We start from the raw sequence: 22,404 nt of genomic DNA on the forward strand, positions 1-22,404 counted from the left end.
GGGAATAAAAACCATCAAAGGTAATACTTATTTAAAATTATAATACAGGGTATCTAATAGATACCACCACGCTGAAAAATAGCAGTCAAATATTGACTCTAAAACCACAATAAATGTCCACATAGCATGAGTAGCGAAGACGAAGACCAAATAAACCAGTAAAAATAACAAGATAATTCCAAATCCTGGATTTCTGGCTTTGCATAAATAATAATGCTTTGCCTTCATCAGTGGAATATATTCAAGTACATAAATGCAAATACATGTATATAAACAGTATACTTACATATACGGACGTATACATACATATATATGCACGTATGCACACGACTAGCTTAAATAGCCCACCTAAAAACTTCTCGTGCAATCCGGACAGAATATCAGCGCAGTATATTCCACTGATGAAGGCAAAGCATTATTATTTATGCAAAGCCAGAAATCCAGGATTTGGAATTATCTTGTTAATTTTACTGGTTTATTTGGTCTTCGTCTTCGTTACTTATGTGGACATTTATTGTGGTTTTAGAGTCAAGATTTGACTGCTGTTTTTCAGCGTGGTGGTATCTATTAGATACCCTGTATTATAATTTAAAATAATTATATATATATATATATATATATATATATATATATATATATATATATATATATATATATATATATATATATATATATATATATATATATATATATATACATATATATACTTGTATGTATATATGTATAGTTGTGTGTGGGTGGGTGTATTAATGAACTTTCGTTTATATACCATGTTGAATCAAATATTTTTCCGATATTCTTTAATGAACGTTAGCAACTTCTATCTTGATATTATATCTTTTATTTCATGCAACTTGTCCAATCGTTGTTGAAATCTTCATCTGTTAGTTTCATATATAACATATAAACATTATTTGTCTCTTCTTTATTTTACAAGTTTGAATGGGAGTGGTGAAGAAATTGCAATTACCTCTGGAAAAAGTGTGGAAAAGAGTACAAGAGCGGTGACGAAAGACGTTAATGATGAGGAGGGCCGAGGAGTTGCGAATGAAAGTGCAAACCAACCTCGGAGAAAACCAATGTCAGAATATGAAACCTTGCTTGAAACAGTTGAGCAACATACAAGCATGTACACTAATACATTGTCGAAAGGATTTGGTCTTTCTCAAAGGAACATCAATCAACACATCGATAAACTACTCTTCAACTGATGAATGATTATGCTCAATGATTTGCAAACGTTTGCAAACAACTGCTGGCAAACACTAGAGATGCCCATTTTATGCATCGAATTGTAATTGAGGATTAAAAATATATCTATTTTCGTAATCCCAATAAAAGAAGTAAATGGCTTCGTTTCGGCCAGATTTCAGAACCTGTTGTCGAAGAAGGGCGGTTTAAACAAAACGGAATTTTGTGCATTTAGTTGGGGGGGGGGGAATCGGGCTTGTCCCAGTTATTCATGCTGTAAACGCTTACATTTATGCTCGATAACTGCAGCATGTAAATTATGTTATGAAAGACCGCTACCCGGACTTCGGCAATCGAAGACAATCCCTCCTACTGTATGAATATGCCTCAGTACACAGTACAAATATGACCATGCGCAATTAGTAGAAATTGAGGAGCTGGAAGTGTCATTTCACCATGCTTACATTCCAGAACTTGCATCATCAGATTACCTCTTTTCTCGAGCCAAGGCTCATTTCCAGCACGGACGAGGTTGTATTCAGGTGCAGGGAGTTATTTGCATCTAAAGCAGCCTAATGTTATAAGTGGAGAATTGAGCATCTGAAATGACATTGACAACAGGCATTAGAATAGGATGGGATGTATTGCGATGAAGAAAAGTTTCACGTGCGGAAATTGTTCTATTAATTAAAACTTGAAATACGAAAAAACTTTTGATTCAACCTGATATATTTGAAATAGGTTTAGAATTACAAGATGTTAATATATTAAATTCCGCAGAAACATTTTGCGCATGAAGAAATAAATTCTAAAGGAATGTATCACCTTTGTTCTGTGGTTTTCAATGTCTAAGTTGTCTTTTCTATTACGTAAGTGTTCCAATGTTAGCACACAAGCTCTGAACAATACATCGTTTATTAGAACAATACAAAACGTTGACGAAATGTACAAACGCATAGACACACACAAAATCACACAGACGTCCACAAACATATGCACTATCTATCTATCTATCTATCTATCTATCTATCTATCTATTTCTCTCTCTCTCCCTCTCTCTCTCTCTCTCTCTCTCTCTCTCTCTCTCTATATATATATATATATATATATATATATATATATATATATATATATATGTATATATATATATGTAAGTTATAATTACAAAACACTTACACACACATAAACACATAGGAAGGTAGATACAGCGATACACATATACGTTACTATAGTTAATTATATGCATGGGTGTAAATATATATATATATATATATATATATATATATATATATATATAAGAATTTAAGGATTGGAGAAAACGCATGTTATAATTGCATACTTTATTCCTACATATGTTTCAAAGGATTACAACCTGTGTGATCCATAGGGATCTTTGATATTAAAATTGTAACCTTCTCATCAGGGAAAGCATGGGAACCATCTTAAACGTAAGACATTATGACAAAGATCCCTATGGATCACACAGGTTGTAATCCTTTGAAACATATGTAGGAATAAAGTATGCAATTATAACATGCGTTTTCTCCAATCCTTAAATTCTTAAATATACTCAAATACCCAAAATTTCAAGGAGTTCCTGCCTTAAAAACAGGAGCTAACCACGGTTATTTTGTGTTCTTTGCTACATTGGTTTCTATTAACCCATTTATTCTATCAGAAGAATTTTTATTCATTAAGATAGAATAAATACACATAATTATATATATATATATATACATTAGTTTACGTATATATTAATATTATCTCAGTGTAAAAAAATCTTAACAATTTAAATATGTTAATGGTTACCAGTAATGCTACATTAGCTGTCTTTGTACCACTAGTAACTTTAGCTAAATATGCCCGATCTTCTCCTTGTAATCATGTATATTGTTATTATTAGTTCTCAACAAAATATCTTGTACCTTGTTCTACCATTGATTTGCGTTAACATCCGTATATTAATATATTACAAGGCAATGATATTTCATTTATCATGTTTACATTCTGCGCTTCAAATTAGAATGTTATTAATTTTAATATGTTTGATATAGTCTTAAACAATGTCTGTTACTGCCTCCATCGCCACTTGTCCTTTATTTTCCCCTTCTAGAGTTGGTTAAGTAAATTCTCCCTAGTAATGTTACTTTGGTTGTGCTTGTACCATTAGTAACTTTAACTAAATATTCCCGATCTTCTCTTTGTAAGCTTGCATATTATTATTATTATTATTATTATTATTATTATTATTATCATTATTATTATTATTTTATGTTTGACTTTTGTTTTGCATTTGTACAAGTTAGATCCAAGTATCACCCAGAGACCTCAAGAGACAACCAGTTAGAAGTTCATGTAGGTGTTATGCCTAGGGTACCATATATTTGGATTTGTACAGTTTTGTTCTAGTGAATGTTTAAGAAACCATAAGAAAATTATGTGTTTGTTTTAAAATTTGAGATCACATAGACAGTATTTTACGTAGGATATGGGCAGTTCCCATGAGCACTATCTTTTGAACTTCAGCCATTTTGGGGTTTCCTGGTATCTGAGCTAGGTAGTAATCAGCCCGTTTCGCTGTCATTCCCAGGGCACCTATGACAATAGGTATTGTTTTCCTCTTCAGATTCCACATTTTGCTAATTTCTATTTCAAGATCTTATTATTATTATTATTATTATTATTATTATTATTATTATTATTATTATTATTATTATTATTTCACAACTATATATCTTGTACCTTGTTTTACCATTAATTTGCGTTAATATCCGTATATTAATATAATATATTACAAGGCATTTAGAGATTCATTGTCACTCTTCAAAGTCAGAGTGGTTATCTATGATCTCATACTTACAGACAAAAAGTTTCGCAGAGTAGGCGCTATTTTATACATTTCCAGACATTTCCTAATCCAGCTGTGTAGTAGGCTATCAAAGGCCTTTTTATAGTCTATCCAGGCTATTGACAAGTTTTTGTGTCGTTTGTGACAATCTTCTAAGATCATCTTATTAATGAGTAGCTGATCTTTGCAACCATAGGAACCACGTTTACATCCTTTTTTCTCATTAGGGAATATGCTGTTTTCTATTTAAAAAAAAACTATAGGTATATTCAGTCAGGACAGATGCTAGCGTTTTATACATTGTTGTTAAACAGGTTATGGGTCTATAATTTTTTGGTTCATTTGTTTCTTCATTTTTTGGAAGCAGGAATGTTAAACCATCAACCAGCCAAGAGGGCATCATACTAGGATGTTGCAAAACATCGCTGTAAAGTTCTGTTAGCAGTTTATGGCTCTCTGGGAAGGCGTTCAACCAGCAGTTAGGAATTTTATCCTTTTCTGGAGACTTCCATTTGCTTGTCCTTCTAGCTTGACACCCTCCCACTTTTGCTCCTCTAAGTCTGTAGATATTCTCTCAATCGAATGGGCCTTTACATTGTGTGTTTTTTCGTCGGCCTAAATTTTATTCCAAAACCCTGCACTTCTTTTGATGGGACAGACTTTACTGTGACTGGAATTTTCCCTATCTTCCTGTAAACATTTTTGAGGTTATTTTTAAACTTGTTGTCCTTCAAGAATCTAACGCGCTTTTCATACTTTGCTATCCGAGCAGCTTTAACACGTATCTTTTGCTTGGTGTATTTCTATGGTGGCATCAATGACAAGTATGGTTTTCATATTATATTTTTTCTTTAATTTACGTTTTTTTTAGGTTTGCTAATCTTGTCAAACTTAAGATTTTTCAAACATTCTATATCAAACCTATGTAGTTTAATTTGGTGTTGAATACACTCTACGCTCTTGTCAAGAGGGCTTTTTGTGGGAATGTTGCCGTTTTCTAATCTTTTCACTGCAGAGTCATTGAGATTTTCGCGGATGTATAGTACAGGTGTTTGAGATCTGTGATAACATCATTAGCTGAAATTATATCCTTCGGTGCAAGGTGGATTTTACCTATTACTTTCAGGCTTTGGATAGAATTGCGAATTTTTGGGAGAGTATCGCGTTCATACATGATGGTTTCTTTAACTTTCAGCCATTCAATCATAATTTGATTTTTTAGATCATGTAGTTCTGTTGGATCAATATTTGTGCGACTTTCTTCATTTATTTCATATTCATCTGAAATAGTGTTTATGGTTGATTCAGAGGGTATTTCATTTGCCTATCAATTATGTTAGCTCTTTCAATCATTACTGCGTTTTCATCAGCCTTGAGCTAGTCTATAATTATTTCCACTGTAGTATCTTCTTTAGTTGCAGCTTCGTTAATTCTATCCCTTACTGCCTGTTTAATTTGGTCAATTTCTAGTTCAGACAGTAATTTTTTTTTCATAATGTTTCTTCTTACGTTGGCAAGTTTATTACTGTCTATGTAGGCTCTTACTTCAGGGTGTTTCTGTCTCCAGTTTAAGTAGGTTTGTGCAGTATGAGATTTATCTGTGGGGAAATATATGGCATTGTAGAAGGCCGTAAGAACTTCGTTATTATCTTCCCTAGACCATTTTTCAGTCTTTTTCTTTTGGTTATTTGATGACGAACATTCAAGGCCATCTGTTGGAACATTCCGGTTGTGGGGTACTTAATATTGCTCGTGATTATAACCATTCGGCATTGGGAAGATTTGAACCAGTAGCTGATTTTTCCATTCGAATCTGGTTCAACATTCGGGTACGTGGTATTTTGTAATGCGGTTGATGACTATTCCGGTTTGTATTTTGCTTTGTTAATAGTGAGGCATGACGAGTTTATTATTATTATTATTATTATTATTATTATTATTATTATTATTATTGTTGTTGTTGTTGTTGTTGTTGTTTTTGTATTTGCGAATGGTCATGTTGCCAGTTTAGCCAATAAAAAAACACACGCACTATATATTTGGTGTTAATTTGCTTCAGCTTTATTTTATATTAATCGTATTTCGGACAGAGCTCTTTCGTCACACTTCTGTGACCTCATCGGTGGTCCTTTGCTTTCTTCTTTTCTATTTGTGTGTCTTTCCTTACTAACGATCAGCCATTTTGTATTTTGTATTCCTTTTGTATGTGTCTTTATTGGCATATGCGTATCCCCCTATGTGTGTCTATGTTTAGTAAGTTCGTGTGTGTGTATGGGGAGTGCCTGTATTATCTGTATCCCCTGTTTATACACGTTCGTTTAATTTGTTATAAACAAATTACAGGCTCTTCCCATACACACACACGGACTTACTAAACATAGTAATATACAGTCCACACCACACACAGTTCATTCATAACACGAGAGACAATCGTTTTGCGTTGTCGACCAAATTTTTCGGAGATGTTTGTATTTATGACAGTTTGAACTTACCAGTACCACAGGAACTAATAGCACAAATAGCAATTCTCTATTCACCACAAACAAATATAATTCCTAGATTTTAATAAGTGCATATTACTAATCATTAATTTGGCGCATATGATAGTGACCTTTTGCCCTAGCGTATGCATTTGAACTGGTCATTCGAAACGCTCCAGAGAAGTTTTTATTTGAACAGTCAAAAATGCGAGCACATTTAAGATTATGCCTCGAAGTTAATAAATTTGTTCCTCTCCCGATAGCAAGAATCTTTGAAATGTCTTCAAAAACCACAGAAGTCACTCACTTTCTATCACCGACCAGAAAGTGATTACCCCTAGAAAGACGAGTAAAAATTATAACATCTCATTTGAACATTCAGAACAAAATTTATTACCCAATAGGTTTCATGTTTTAAGTGTAGATTTCGAGCAAACCCCCAAAAGTAGCCAGGAATCTATTGAGAGTAAAACTCTGAGAATCACTTGCCCGAGAAAATCCATCACACTAGAGAATACGTCGGTCATAAATTTATCTAAAGTAAAACTTTCGCCCGCCGATGTCTCAGTCTTGGAGTTTAGACTGAGATTTTGCCCAAACACTAAGAATTTCGACAAAAATAATCTAGCGCAAGGGCTATTTCAGTTTGCCCGCCGTCACAAACTGAAAGAATATTTTTTTGAAAAACACTGGTAACGAGGAATCAGAAAAACCTATGTCTACTAAAGATAAAAATGATGATAATCGAATCTGGCTTAATTGGATTGAAAAGAATCCCAATTGGTATCCAGGTAAAGTTCGGGACGGAAGTTCACAAGCACTACTGGAATATCTTGAACCTTGTCAGACAGGCATTAAGGAAAGCCTTCAAACAAATGGAAAGAAGTCCAAGAATAACTTCACAAATTCCCAATGCTACGCATTCCGACGTCTAGCTAATACCGATTCTATTGTTATTAAAATGGCGGAGAAGTGAAGCGATATCGTAATTATGGACAAAGGTGAGGTTATTTCGGCTTCTGAAGTAGTTTTAAGAGACAGAATTTCATATGAAGAATTACCTGTCGATCCAAACCCCAATTACACAGAGGACCATGACAAAATATATTTGGAAACGGTGGAAGACAATTTCATTAATGAGGCTGAATCCAGGATTTTACGATCAGAAAGAAGAAAAGCTGTATTTTATGGTCTCCCTTACATACACAAAAAGTTCGAAAGCTTTCCACCAATGCGCCTAGTTTGCAGCGGATATAAATGTTGTACAGCCACGATTTCGGAATGGCTGGATGGCTTTCTACTCCCTGTTGCAAAAAGATCAGTTTCCATTATTCGGGATATTTTTGATTTTGTGTCTACAATGAACAACTTTTATAAGCTCCGAAGAGAATGCTTCTTTCTTACATCCCAATATTGACCACGATGAATGAGTAGAAGCATGCATCAATGCCTTCGGAAAACGGTTAAACAAAAGTATATCAAATCATTTTTTCTGTAGGTTATTGAGGTTTGTGTAACAGAATGAAATTTGAACAAAAATGTTTCCACCAGACGAGGCTTTGCGCCATAGGTACCCCATGGCAGTTAATTTCGCTAATATCTTCATGACAAAATTCGAGATGCTTTTACTGAAGACATTCTGATCCCTACATGGTCATAAACCAATACTCTGGTTACGTTTCAATGATGTCCCCTTTTTTTGTCTGGGAAATGATCAGGGGATAGTTTAACTGATTTCTTGCCTTTCTGTAACTGCTGTGCTAAAATCTATGGCTTTAAGTCCAACATATGATTTATGCCTAGTTTTTCAAAAAATGACGTTGAATTTTATTTTGGACAAAATGTTGGAGGCAAAATAGTAACAGTGCAAGTCTGCAAGTCCACGTCATCCCACATTTACCTCCAACGCCGTTCCGATCATCCACACCATATAATTCGGTTAAATCCGGATCGCAAATTTTGAGTATAAAGCGGATTTGTACTAACATAGGGGATTACTGGAAACATGCAAATGCTATTGTATACCATTATATGAAATGCAGTTACAGTGAATCACGATTAAAAGGAATAGCAAATGGGATAGGATTAGCAAAGAAAGTGAAAACTTCACGCATAATCTTAACAAGCACGATGCAATATGTGACAGAATTCATTTAGTGATTAACTGGCACCGAAATTTCGCTTGTATTTCAAAAGTGTTGCATGAAAATTACCAGCATGCTGCATGAAAGTATCCTCATTTCAAACAGATATTTCCTCAGCTACCTGTACCGCCTTTAGAGGGAATAATACTATGGGAGTTAGAAAACTAACACTGGAGTATATGCATGCTGTACCTTGAAAAACAGCCGCAAGTGAGGTAAGCCCTGTGCAACAACATGAGTCAAGTCAATTCCATCAGGAATCATAACAGAAATGTTATTATTTATATAGAAGGTGGGACATGTAGAGATTCCCATTTAGTATATGCGGCAGATGCACGAAACACAACTTGATTTATGTTGGTTGTACAACAGAACAATTAAACAAAAGATTTAATGGGCACAGATATAAGGTCAGGTACAATATCAATAGTTTGACAGAACTTCTCGAACATTTTGTTTCAAATGGCTGCAATTTTGAAAAAAAAATCGATAGTGCATATTCTTAGAAAATATTCTGAATCTGCTCCCCTTTCAATACTCAATATGCATGGGGAGAACTATGTGTGCGGGTTATTAACATCATGCCCTGGAGGAATGAATAAAGTGACAGGAGATATCAAATTTACACAAAACTTTTTCTCTTCGCCAGCTATAAAATTGAATCTTAAAGACTGATGATGTCATTCCATGAACGTGTGGACGCTGGTTGTTCTTGTTCATAATTTAGATTCTTAGATATCTATAATTTTGAATTTTTATCACATTCTATTCTGAACACGACAAAGACAGGCTTGCTGTCGAAATATCGTTCAACTAATAAAATATGTATTGCAATCGCATTGCGTTCTCCATTTTGTCAGTTTGCCTTTATGAAGAGTTACGTCAATCCTATAATTATTATTACTATTATTATTATTATTATTATTATTATTATTATTATTATTATTATTATTATTATTATTATTATTATTTATTATTATTATTATTATTATTATTATTATTATTATTATTATTATTATTATTATTATTATTATAGCAGATATTTCATCGTATACAATGTCGTGAGATTGTTCATTGAAGATAATGTGTGTACTGGAGGGGGGGTACGGTTTGTCGTCACAACAAAGACCTCAGACAGACAGTACTTTACGCAATATACGTGCAGTTCCATGTAAAGTCGACTTTTGCAATACACCTAGATTTTCGAGTATTTCTAAAGTTTTCACATGATTGGGTTAGTATTAAACGCAATGGTCAAATGAAAACAGGGATAAACTTTATGTTTGACTCTCGTAGCTGCCACGTCTTAGACATCTCAATTCTCAGGTTATTATATTTATCAACCTTTTCTCTTACTTTCATGATGATATGTTGATCTCCAGGCACTGCCACGTCGATTGTTAGACACTCTTGTTTGCCCCATCTAAGGGCTACTATTTCCAGCCTTCGATCCAGTAATACCATGTCTGTCTGGAAGTAAAAGTCACACCGGATATTTGCCTTTTATTTGCCTTTCTCTTTTCGTTCATTACTTTTTCTGGTGTATGTTGAGACCAAGCACCAGTAACCTCACAGTCATACTTATGGCATAGTAGCCAGTTGAGGTTTTGGCTTACCTTGTCGATCCTCCTCCTGCACATTCTGTAGAGGTTCGTTGCACTTGTGTAGTATATGTTGTTTTTCACTGAGTTGATATTCAATAACTAGTCCTGGGTAGCTTCCACCTCATTGAGAGAGTGGCTAAAGAACTTGCCACAGGTGGGGCCCTGATCAATTTAGGTCAGTCTAAAGCTTTCGTTAGGATCAGCCATCTATACCTGGCGGTGGTCCTGAAGCTAACTGGTTTCAGACCTCGGTACAGTGACTAGATCGCTACAATAAACAGCGACATCTATTTAGTGGTAAGAGTGAATAGTCACCTCTCAGAGCCGTTCAGCATCATGCTGTCCTGGGTAAAACTGTGCCTGGTAATGTCTTCCCCCTTGGTCTCTGTTCTACGTACTAACTTTCGAACCACTACTACATAAAAAGGAGGCGTTAAGAAGCATCCTGCGTGACCTAGAAAATGGGAGATACGTGTCGGCATATGCCGACGACGTCACCGTAGTGGTGTCGGGTAATAAACACATAGAAAACACCGGCACCTCTCTCAGAGACTACGTGGCGGTCTCAGGAGAGACAATTAACCAGGAAAAAATCAGTGAGCTTGCGTCTCGGTACCTCGTGAGGCAAGTCCATGCCGTCCAACTGCATCGCTGGGCACTGGATGGGGTTAAATTGCTCGGGCTTTGTTTTGGTCTGGACATCAATATGGACAAAATGTGAGACGAAGTAACAAGCAGGGTGACTACTTTCACCCAGAAATGGGCCGAGAGTTATCCTTCAAAGGTCGGGCAGCGGTGCCTAACGCCTATATGGCGTCCGTCATCTACTATCGCTTGGCCGTCGTGCCTCATTCTGGCCACCGTCTGATTAAGCTGGAGCGTATACAATTCCGCTTCTTATGGAATGGACGTGACCCGATGGTCAGGCGGTCTATCTGCTGAGAGTACTCACAGTGTGGTGGCCTGGGTATTCCGTGGTTGATGATGCGCAGACATGCGCTGAGGTTACGACATCTCCAGTGCTTTCTTGACGGTGTACAGGTGTGGCTCCCGTTTGCAAGACACCTATTTTTGCAGCTAGTTTCTTTAACGGAGCTGCTGTCCTGGATAAAACAGACACTGAAGGGGAGAATTTAGGAGGTGGACTGTCTTCAAGCGCTGAGAGTTCTCAGCCAATTGGACAGTGCGTTAGGTGGAACGTCCACTTTAGCTTTTTATAGAGGCTTAGTGGCGGAAAAGTGCAACGACGTTCCTGGGGAGAGCTTGAGCGTCGAAGAATATCTGCTAGTCGCTCTTTTCCAGAGAACTTTCAGGTTGTGACGATCGATAATTTCCAAAAATAGCTGGCCTGCAGTGCTATCGGGAAGCTTTGCCTGTTCGAGAAAAACTTTATAGATACGGATGTGCCATCAGCCGATTATGTTTGAGATGCGCGCATGATGACGGGACGGCCCTGCATGCACTCGTCCAGTGCCCGAGCATTGCTGACTTGTGGGTTTGTTTCGAAAACCTGCTGTCGTGTGAGGGACAGATCCGACTATCAAATAAATCCATCGTGAATATCGCCCCGCTGTCTCACTTTAACCTGGAAGGAAAGGCTGTTTTTATATGCCTGGTGGCCATGCCGAAAGAGATTGTTTGGTGGACGAGATTGAAGGGGCTGAAAACACATTTTTCTCTTTGGCCTATCCCTGATGAACTTCTTAATGTTTCACTTGAAAAGGAAAATAAGTGTAGAGAGGAAATTGTTGTCTTATAGCCAGTTTGCTCAAAGGTGAAAGAAAGTAGCGAGAACGGTGCGAGTGAACGGGCCTGCCCTGAGCATACATAAGTAGTTAGAAAAACAAAAAGGCACCTGTCCCAAAAGTCAGGGTACGCATGGATATTTTATGGGGTTTTTCCATGTGCAACCCTCGAACGTCTCCTCCCTATTGTGGATTTCTCTTTTTCTCTTCCCTTCTCATAACACACATACATACATGCATTCTTTGTTTTGTCCTGTGCTGTCTATAAGGTATATTTTCTTAATGTGGTCAATAAAGAAATCATTATTATTATTATCATTATAATCATTGTTTTTTTGCTGCTGTTTTTGTTGCTATTCATATTCTTATTCTTATCATCATAATCATCATTGTTGTTATTGTTGCTGTTTATATATATGTGTGTATGAGTGTGTGTGTAGTTATGTAGTTATATATCACTGTATCAATGTGTTTCAATGGATCTTGGTAATTTTTCGTCAATATAGATTTTCTCTCTCTTTATGCCAAAAGATTAAATCTGTCTGCACATACAAAGATAGTCCAGCATTGCGCGAGATTGCTATCGTTCACCATGGCTTCTAAATCTATTCGAGGTCAAATATTCTGCACATGCATAGATGTGTGAATATATGTACGTGTATAGTTATCTATCTATCTATCAATCAATCAATCTATCTATCTATCTATCTATCTATCTATCTATCTATCTATCTATCTCTCTCTCTCTCTCTATATATATATATATATATATATATATATATATATATATATATATATATATATATACACATGTATTTATATACATATACATATGTATGTATATTTACATAGATATCTACACACACACACACACAAACACACACACACACACACATACACACACACACACACACACACACACACACATGATATTGATAAACATCAGTGCTGGGAAAAGATATTTGCACAGTTGCTTTAGGAAGCCAAGAAATCATATTGAAATTTAAGTCATACAAACTGAAGCAATGGTGATATAAGTATACGATTAAAAATATACAGGATGGTACGAAAGCCTTATCAGTTCCCTATCTGAAATACAATACGCGTTGCTGAGTGTGCTAAACGAGAACCATTACTCATGGAAATGGTGTAATTAGATCAATATGGCTCGGTATCCGATAGTATCCAATGGTTTTTTTTATTGAGAAATATTCCACATTTTTTATCGAATACCCAGATATTTCACGGTAATATTCACAAATAGTATCTCCTGATATGCTTATGAGGCACAAACTATTTCGTTTCCATGCATATATTTGCATGTGTATGTTTACTATTATGGGAGAAGTGGTTATCTATGTCGTGAAAAAAATATAAATAGAAGATATATAAATGCATCAATATAATATAGGATAATTTCTTTTGTATAAAACCATTTATAGACCTACAGTTTAACATAACAATAATATTTAGTGCACTGCGTTACAGATATTAAAATACAAACATGCATTTTTAGCAAATTATGTACACAGTTAACTGACCAATGCAAATCAATGCAATCATATTATCTTATACTAATCGAACTCAACGTTCTTAATCGGACTAGTTCTGGAAGATCGTTTTTAACAGTGGACAACTTTAGTGAGAATAAAACTTTGTACGGTTACGAAACAAAGAATCAGTTTCGACAAAGAAATACACACACACGCACACACACACACACACACACACACACACACACAATATACGCATAGATACATATAGTGTAAGAGAGAGAGAGAGAGAGAGAGAATCAGAGAAATCATGGTGAAGAAAAGAAAAATTGGATAAGTGCACTCCGTTAAAAAAGCTACATGAAGTGTCTGCATGTTAGCTGTCGAATGTCAGGTGATGGATGTTGATATTGATGTGTTTTTAGGATATTTAAGCGAAGGCAAGGAAGAGGATGTGTGTGTGTTTTTGTGTATGTGTGCGTGAGTGAGTGTGTGTGTGTGTGCGTGCGTGTGTGTGTGTGTGTGTGTGCGTGCGTGTTTGTGCGTGTGTGTGTGTGCAGATAAACGGTTCTCCCAAAAATGTATACAGACTTTGAATGATTATAAAATCTAGGGTTATGAAAAATATTTCATGTTCAAAACTTAAAAGAATCTACAGACAATTTAATTGTGTGGTTGTATGGTAAGTAGCTTGCTTACGGCACATGCGTGAGTTAGCTGCTTCCTCATTGAATGGTGTCAAGACGTGCTTTCGAGGCTGTCTCGAAGTGAAGAAACTTTGAAGGCGCGACTGTAAGATAGGCATCTGTGTTTTGAGTTATTTAGTGGGGTTTGTTGTTTGATATGTTTTTTTCTTTTCAAATAAGAGATTCCTACTGGGTCCCAAACATTTGTCTGCCTGCAGTCGCGCGAAGTGACTCAGTTCTGAGAACCGTGGTTTTGGGGGGCGTATCTCGCCTCAAAAAATTGTGAAATTTTGTAAATTCTCCTATTTTATGGAGGATTTTTTTTGTGTGTGTGACCCTGGAATACCTTTTTGGAGTACCATTTATGGAATACATGTAGGCCAGGATTACTGGGTGGCCGGAAATGTGTTGCTGTGACTTGAACTGTCTTCTTTCCTTCCTTTTCTCTGCTCTGTCTTTCTGCTCTTCTTTTTTTCTTAACTGTATTTAGACTTTTTGTGGACCTTTTTAAACTTTTTGAACTTTTTCGGCAAGCATGGCAAAAAAGGGAAACACTGCGTTGGAGTGGGAGATTGTCCCACCCAAGCAGTAGTTAAAAGACTTAAGGGAGAGAACAGTGGTGTTGAGGATGTGCTCTAAGTCACTCGATACCATTTAGCTCTTTCCCAAAGTTGAAATTGAAAAAAAGTTAGCAGAATATCTGCCAACTGTTAAGTTTATTGCCAGAGGTCTCAAGTACGCAACGGTGTGGTTGCTATTTGACACCCCTGAGGTGGCTCACAAGTTTACGTGCCAGCCCTTAGAAGGGCAAAAAATTAAGTTTTTTCCCACATACTGTAGGAAGAAATTAACAAGTGCTTGGGTCTGTAGGCTGCCACCCGGGATAGAACCCGAGTGGATAGAGGATACTATCCGCCGGGGTCTGGGTGGCAGCGGAGCCAAACTCCTTAACGTTAAAATTCTGCCTGCGGCTGATTGAGTTGTGTCAAAAGGTGTGTTGAGCCTGTGGACCGAATCAGCGAAAGATCTGGTTCTTCCAGATTTTCTGAGAATGATCGGTTCCAGGTATCCGGTGATTCTTAAGGGACGCCCCACTCCTCCAAGTGTCACCTGTGCCTCGAACCAGGCCACATTAAAAATAACTCTCCCCAGGACTAAGGTAAGGTCCTGGAACAGTTAATAGATGTGGTGCCCCCCGCTCCCCCATTGGACGGAGAGACGGAAGAAGTCGAGGATGTGGAATTCTCCTCGAAAAAAGGAAAGAAAAGAAATAAGGTGGGAAATAATGGTTGCCCACCGAAGGATTCGACGGCTGCGGGAGGGAGGGAAAATCTTTCAGACATAACGGAAGAACTCCCTACTCCCATGGCCCAAAAGAAAAAAAGAAAAACGGGACACTGCCTGCGGTTAATAACATGCTGCCGGCATGTGGCGAAACACCATCGGTGGGAATTTGTGCCACCGACGGAGTAAGCTCGGCCCCATCCCAGTGAAATTATTGAAGAATAAGTACTCTTCTATCTCAAGGGAGGATCCGTAGAAGAGTTTGTAAATAGTATTGCAGATCGGGAAATGATGGTTCCGCCCTGCACTGATAGTGAACATTGGCCACCGCATGTGGCTGCGGAGGTAATGGAAGAAAGTGACTTTTTCAAGATTATGGATTTCTTTTGTAAAGAGGAATATAAATTTCTTTTTGGGGCACCCGATCTGCTACTGCGGGATTGCGGGATTGCCTCCAGGCGGTAAGGAATTTGATCGGGGACGGTTGATAAGAGGCTTAGTGCTTCAATTTATGTTAATAGGTTTATTACCTCATTTGTGTTTTTTATTTGTTAATAAAAAAGAAAGAAAAAAGAAAAAAAAGAACAGTGTTTTCGATGGGTAATCGATCGGCAGGTGTCGTTGCCCCTCTCATCTATATCATTTTGTCTATCATTTGATATTCTTGTATTGCTGTCTAGCCCGCATTGCTGCTGCAACGCTTTGTAATGCCCTAGTGGCAAATTTTATAAAATAAAGTAGCTTGCATACCAAGTAGCTTGCTTCCGGTTACTGCACATGCGTTGATTCAGTTGCTGGTTTGTTTTTTCTGTGCTTCTTGGCAGCGGTTTAGAGAAAATGTATTCAAATGTTAGCGGGTCTGAATTGTCTTTAGCGGAGGAGTAGTTGGTGAAGGCGGTGAGAAGAGTGGACGAAATATTGGAGAGATTTTCTGAGGCGGCGGAGATGAAATAAAATGATATAGACCTGGCTGGACTAAAGGAATATGGAAAAATGACGCAGAAGGTGGGTCGCGGCGTGAATTTGTCGCCGCTTAAAGGAATCATGGAGCAAATGAAGAGGAAAATTATCACGTATATGGCCTCCGCATATAGGTGTGGAGGTCATAAGGTGCTCTGTGTTGCAAAAACTGAAAAAACTGAAAGAGGAGTTTCGCTTATGGCCGCTTATGTTTGTGTGTCTGTGTTTGTCTTCCCACCATCACCTGACAACCGATGCTGGTGTGTTTACGTCCCCGTTATCCAGCGGTTCGGCAAAAGAGAACGATAGAATAAGTACTAGGCTTACAAGGAATAAGTTCTGTGAAGTCCGTTGAAAAGGATTTGTATTCTACTGCATCTTTTTGTGCAATCAACCTCTTTGGCCAAATCTGTTAAAAAAACCTAAGGTTGTGTGAAAGTCTATTTCACATGAACTATAACTCCGCATTTTCAAAGCCCTTTCTCTAATTTGAAATAGTCGCAAACACTGAAACCGGTACTAAAATGCTCTTCATGATAAAATTAATTTAGCGTTTCCTACATTGTCTTATTTTCCTTATAAATATTGACTCCTGTGTTCCTTTTCAAACTTTTACATACACACACAAACACACACACACATATATATATATATATATATATATATATATATATATATATATATATATATATATATATATATATATATATATATATATTATACATTCATGTGCATATTAATGTGTGTATGCATATATAAGTGTATGTGTGTTTATGTATGTAGACAGACGTATGGGTACTGGAGAATGAGTAAACATGGAATTGCAAAGCTTGACGAATGGCTTTGTAATGAAGTTCATTTACGTATTGATAACCCATTGTATTTAATTCTCTCACCCAAGTACATTTATTATTGGTGAATTATTTGTCCTTCTCTATATTTTCTTTCAAGTTGACAGCTAATTACAATATATAACAATCACAAATAGGAAAACGGACAACATCTGCTCAATATCATTTGCGGGACTTTTGCGTTTCTGAGTATCTCTAACAACGTATTTAACAAACACAGACAAGCATATCCATCTAACAAACAACGTATATATATAGAGAGAGAGAGACACATGCGCACTTTTAAAGCCTAGCCAGGCTAATGGGGCCGATCTCCCGGTTTCTATGGGGTATGTACTCCCCAGCTGGACAGGACGCCAGTGCATCGCAGCGTTACTCGAGAAACAGGAAGAAAGAGGGAGGGAAAGTTGGGGCGACGGCAGGGGTCACCCACGAGTAACATCAAAGATTGTTTTGTTTAAAACATAGAGATTGAAGAGCCATCTGATCTAGTCCGCACATAGATTCCTTCTCGTGTTGTGCCGAAATCGTGTCGCAGAAGGAGAGAGGAAAAGATCCCAAAGAGAGTTGGGGCGAGCACACAGCCTTGCTTGACTCCGCTGCGTATGTCGAAGGACTCAGAGAGGTTGCCGTTCAACTGCACAGTCCCCTTCATGTTTGAGTGAAAGGACTCAATTAAGCTGTGCAATCTTGGAGGGCAGCCAATCTTATGGAGAGCTTTGAAGAGGTCATCTCAGCTGACGTGGTTGAAGGCCTTGGTGAGGTCCCTAAATACAACATATAGGGGCATCTGCTGCTCCCTGCACTTCTCCTGGAGTTGACGAAGGGAGACGATCATGTCTACAGTGGACCTTCCAGCTCGGAAGCCGCACTGTGATTCTGGGTAGACATGATCAACAAACTTCTGCAGACGGGTCAAAAGGACCCGGGCGTAGACTTTACCAACGACATTGAGGAGGGAGATGTCCCTGTAGTTGTTAGAGTCGCTTCTTTCGCCCTTGTTCTTGTACAGGGTAACAATCTTTTCATCTTTCATGTCTTACGGTACAGCTCCCTCCCTCTTTGCCCGCTACTAGGTTGTCGATGGCCTTGTTCAGCTCATACATGTTTGGCTCTGCATTGAGCTCTTCCATGACCCGCATGCACTCGATATAGCGTCAAGAACTGCGGAGGTCCCTGTGTTTTCTCTGAAATAGAGCTCAGAATAGTGCTCCACCCATCTGTCCATTTGTAGGCCTTGATCAGTGATAACTTCCCCAGTGAGGGATTTGATGGGAGCCGTCTTGTTCTGCTTTGGTCCCACTACCCTCTTGATGCCATCGTACCTCCTCTGATGTTGCCAGTTACGGCAGCGATATGAATTGACTCGCTGAGCTGCGTCCAGTAGTCAATGGCGCAGTGCCTGACGGTGTGCTGGAACTTGCTCCTGCTAGCCCTCAGAATCTGTAGGTTTCTCTCAATGGGTGAACGCTTATATTCCGCCAAAGCACCTCGTTTGGCCTCAATTACAGTGGTCATCTCAAGCAACTTGGCCTCAAACCAGTCATGTGACTTTGAGGTCTTTTTTCCGTGTGATGGATTGTGTCTCGCAGAGTTTCCCATCTATCTGCGGCAGTATGTCTGGACTGTGTTGTATCATACTCCACCTCAAAATCCTCTGCAAACTGTTCTAGAAGGTCGGGCTGAGACATCTTGTTGACATTGATGTGTGAGGTCACCGGTTTCTTTGCACGGGGAAACTTTTGGCGTTGTAACCTGATCTTGCAGCATACCAAGAAGTGATCTGTGTCGCTGTCTGCACTGTGGTAAGATCGTGTGTGGAGAACATACACGATGGCAGCACGCTTGAACAGGATCAGATCCAGTTGATGCCAATGCTTTGAACGTGGATGTCTCCAAGACACTTTGTGTTGGGGCTTGGTCTTGAAGAAGGAGTTGGTGGTGCACAGGTCGTGCACGGTGCAGAGCTCGAGCAGTCTCTATCCGTTCTCGTTCGATTTCCCCACTCCGAACGGGCCGCGGCAAGAGGGCCGTGAGTCGTTCTCAGCACCCACTCTGGCATTGAAATCACCCAAGAGAACAAGTTGTTCGTTAATTGGGATTCTCTTGATAGTAGATGTAAGGCCCTCGTGGAACTCGTCATTGGCATCCGAGGCGGCTGACATTGTTGGGGCATACACATTGACGAAGGTGACAGGGCCCTCGTTTGTGTTGACGCAGAGAGTTAAGACTCGCCGGATCCGCCGATGCCTGGCTCTACAGTCCTCAGCGAGCTGTTCTTAATTGCAAAGCCTACTCCATGTTCTCTGGGCTCATCAGAGCTCTTCCCGTTCCATAGGAATATGTAGTCCCTCTCCTTCAATGTACCGGCATCGGGTAACCGTATTTCTTGCAGAGCAGCGATATCGACGTTCAGTCTCTTGAGCTCCTCATTGATGACTGCTGTTTTCCTGGCGTCTCTGATGCGCTGAAGGTCCTGGGAGAGGCCAGGTATCATTGTCCAGACATTCCAAAATCCCAGTTTTAGAGCTGGTCTCTTTTTGACAACTTTTCTGTTTTTCTGTATTTCTGCTTTTGCCTGATACGGTAGTTGACGATCTGTTTGTCGGATGTTCTCCTAATCCCCATGCACCCAAAACAGGCCGTGGCGAGACAACACCTGACTGGCTAAGGTTTGCCTAACTTGAGGCGGGCGGTAGCTGTCCAATGCGACTCGAAGATCTCTACCACCGTCGGAAGCAGCCCCTGGCGCTGCACTATACGCCAATTGAGTAAAGGCTTATAAACGTTATCTGTTGCTTCCGTGTTGTGTCGACACCAAATAAATGGCGAAGCTGGAGTGTCCTTCCTAGGTGCAGGTGTGCATGCTTAATGATACCCAGGTCGCAGGTTCTGCCAGGATGAAGTTGAAGTCAACATCAAGCTGCCTTAGGGGCTTCGACTCCTGATTTTTCGTCGAGGTTTACTCCTGAAGTTTTTCCTGTAGTCAGGTATCCCGCAAGACAGCAGAGGTTTCAAATCAAGGTTTTCCTTCCCCTGGTGGGATCTACCCTCCCGGGTTGACAAAACACACATGCCCGACGCAACTGGTTTTGAGGCGACATATACCCGCCTTTACCGCTTCTCCCGTCTGTGGTAGTATTCCACCGGGCTTTGAGACTAAGCCGACATACAATACATATACAATTTAAAAACACAATATGTACACACACGCGCAAAAATGCAGTATATACGATATATACACACACAGTTTAAAATGCAATATATACACTACACACACACAAACATTCCACAAACGCATGTAGTTGAATGGCTGTTGACTACTTTGTAGTTCCTCAGCCCTTTGACGGGTCTTATTTTTTTATCCCGCTGGGTGTTCAACAAGCACCCACCTCACCAAGCAAGCCTGGTGCGGTTGCCAGTTTAGTCGCCGACGACTCAACTATGGAACAGGTTGTGCTGGACTACATGGTACCAGTAGCACTCAAGAGCGACCTGACATTAGGTGTTAAGTAATGTGGTGAATATAGGTAGTTAATTCTGGCAAATCGAGAAAAATATGTACACGCTTACTCGTTAATCTCGCTATAAAGGAGTTACGAAATATTGAGAGGACTCCGCTAACATTCCAGCCTTGGTCATATTACCATTAACGCAACAATTTTCAAGAGTTATACAATGATTATGCAATGACCGGGAAGCATGGTTAGCACACCAGTTCTGACTTCAAATGACCAGATTGACTTTGCCTTTTAATTTTACGGTATTGAAACAATAAGTACCAGCTGAGAACTGTAGGCCATGTAATCGGCTTCCAGTCACTTCAAAATTGTTGGCCTTGTACCAAAATTCGAAAGTAAGTATTATATAATGATTGACAACAGTCGACAGTTTAGTCTGTCACATCATATTCATGTTCAGATACAACAAATTTTAATGTGAGAATAAACATATGTATGAAGAATATGGAAGAAGAATTTTAGTTTTAGAGGCTGAAATTTTAGAAGTCAACCTTAAATTCAGTTGTTCGTCCGTGGCAAACTACACATATAAATACATCCAATGATGAGCCTTGTCACAACATATCAGAAATAATAGAAATAGATTTTAATAAACACATTTTTACTATCTTTCAAAAGATTAATTAGATATTGAATCCGTAGGCTTAATACGTAGAAATAAAAATAGAAAAGAGTAATACCTTGTAAAAGGTAAACAAATAATGTCACAAGGTATTTCAAACCAAGCCCGAAATTTTATTCGTTTTGCGTATATCTATTCATAAAATGTTTAAAAGAATCTTCGACAGATTATACACACACAGACACACACACAGACACAGACACACACACATATATATATATACACACACACAGCGATACATATATAAGTGTATTCATATATACTTATATATATATATATATGTATATATATATATATATGTATATGTATATATATCTATATCTATATCTATATCTATATATCTCACTCTCTCTCTCTCTCTCTCTCTCTCTCTCTCTCTCTATATATATATATATATATATATATATATATATATATATATATATATATATATATAAGCTTACACATACTGAGGCAGAGAAAGACAAGAGAAAAGTAGATGGATATTTTTGTGTTTGTATCTGCATATGTATGCATGTGTGTGGGTATATACGTACATATGTGTTAGTATGAGTGCATATAACATAACGAAACGTAACATGATTTCTTGGTTTCTGAACTATAAATATAAGGAAATTATTTCAAACGAAATTTTCCACTGGGAGTTTGTTTTCTGATATGAATACATGCACACATACAAACAGGAATATTCATATATATATATATATATATATATATATATATATATATATATATATATATCACGAAGTTGGAATAATCAAAGCTTTGAAAATTATTGGAAAACAGTAAACTTTAATTAACGCACTTTTGTGAGAGAACTGAGAAGATATAATTGGAAATGATTTTCTTTATGACAAATCACGCTTATATATGCAATGCAATACATCAAGAAATATTGATTGTTTATATCTTCATTTTTAGAAGCCTGCTACGATATGAATTTGCGCAAAACTTACAAATTACAAAAATACAAGT

General features: G+C 38.0%; 1 pseudogene; it reads left to right on the forward strand.

Annotated features, from left to right (window-relative positions):
* Positions 1 to 14,726: 14,726 nt before the first annotated feature.
* Positions 14,727 to 15,664, forward strand: LOC149134025 (uncharacterized; annotated as a pseudogene).
* Positions 15,665 to 22,404: the final 6,740 nt, after the last annotated feature.

This window comes from Octopus bimaculoides, chromosome 9, assembly GCF_046866305.1.
Source record: "Octopus bimaculoides isolate indiv1 chromosome 9, ASM4686630v1, whole genome shotgun sequence".
NCBI lineage: Eukaryota > Metazoa > Mollusca > Cephalopoda > Octopoda > Octopodidae > Octopus > Octopus bimaculoides.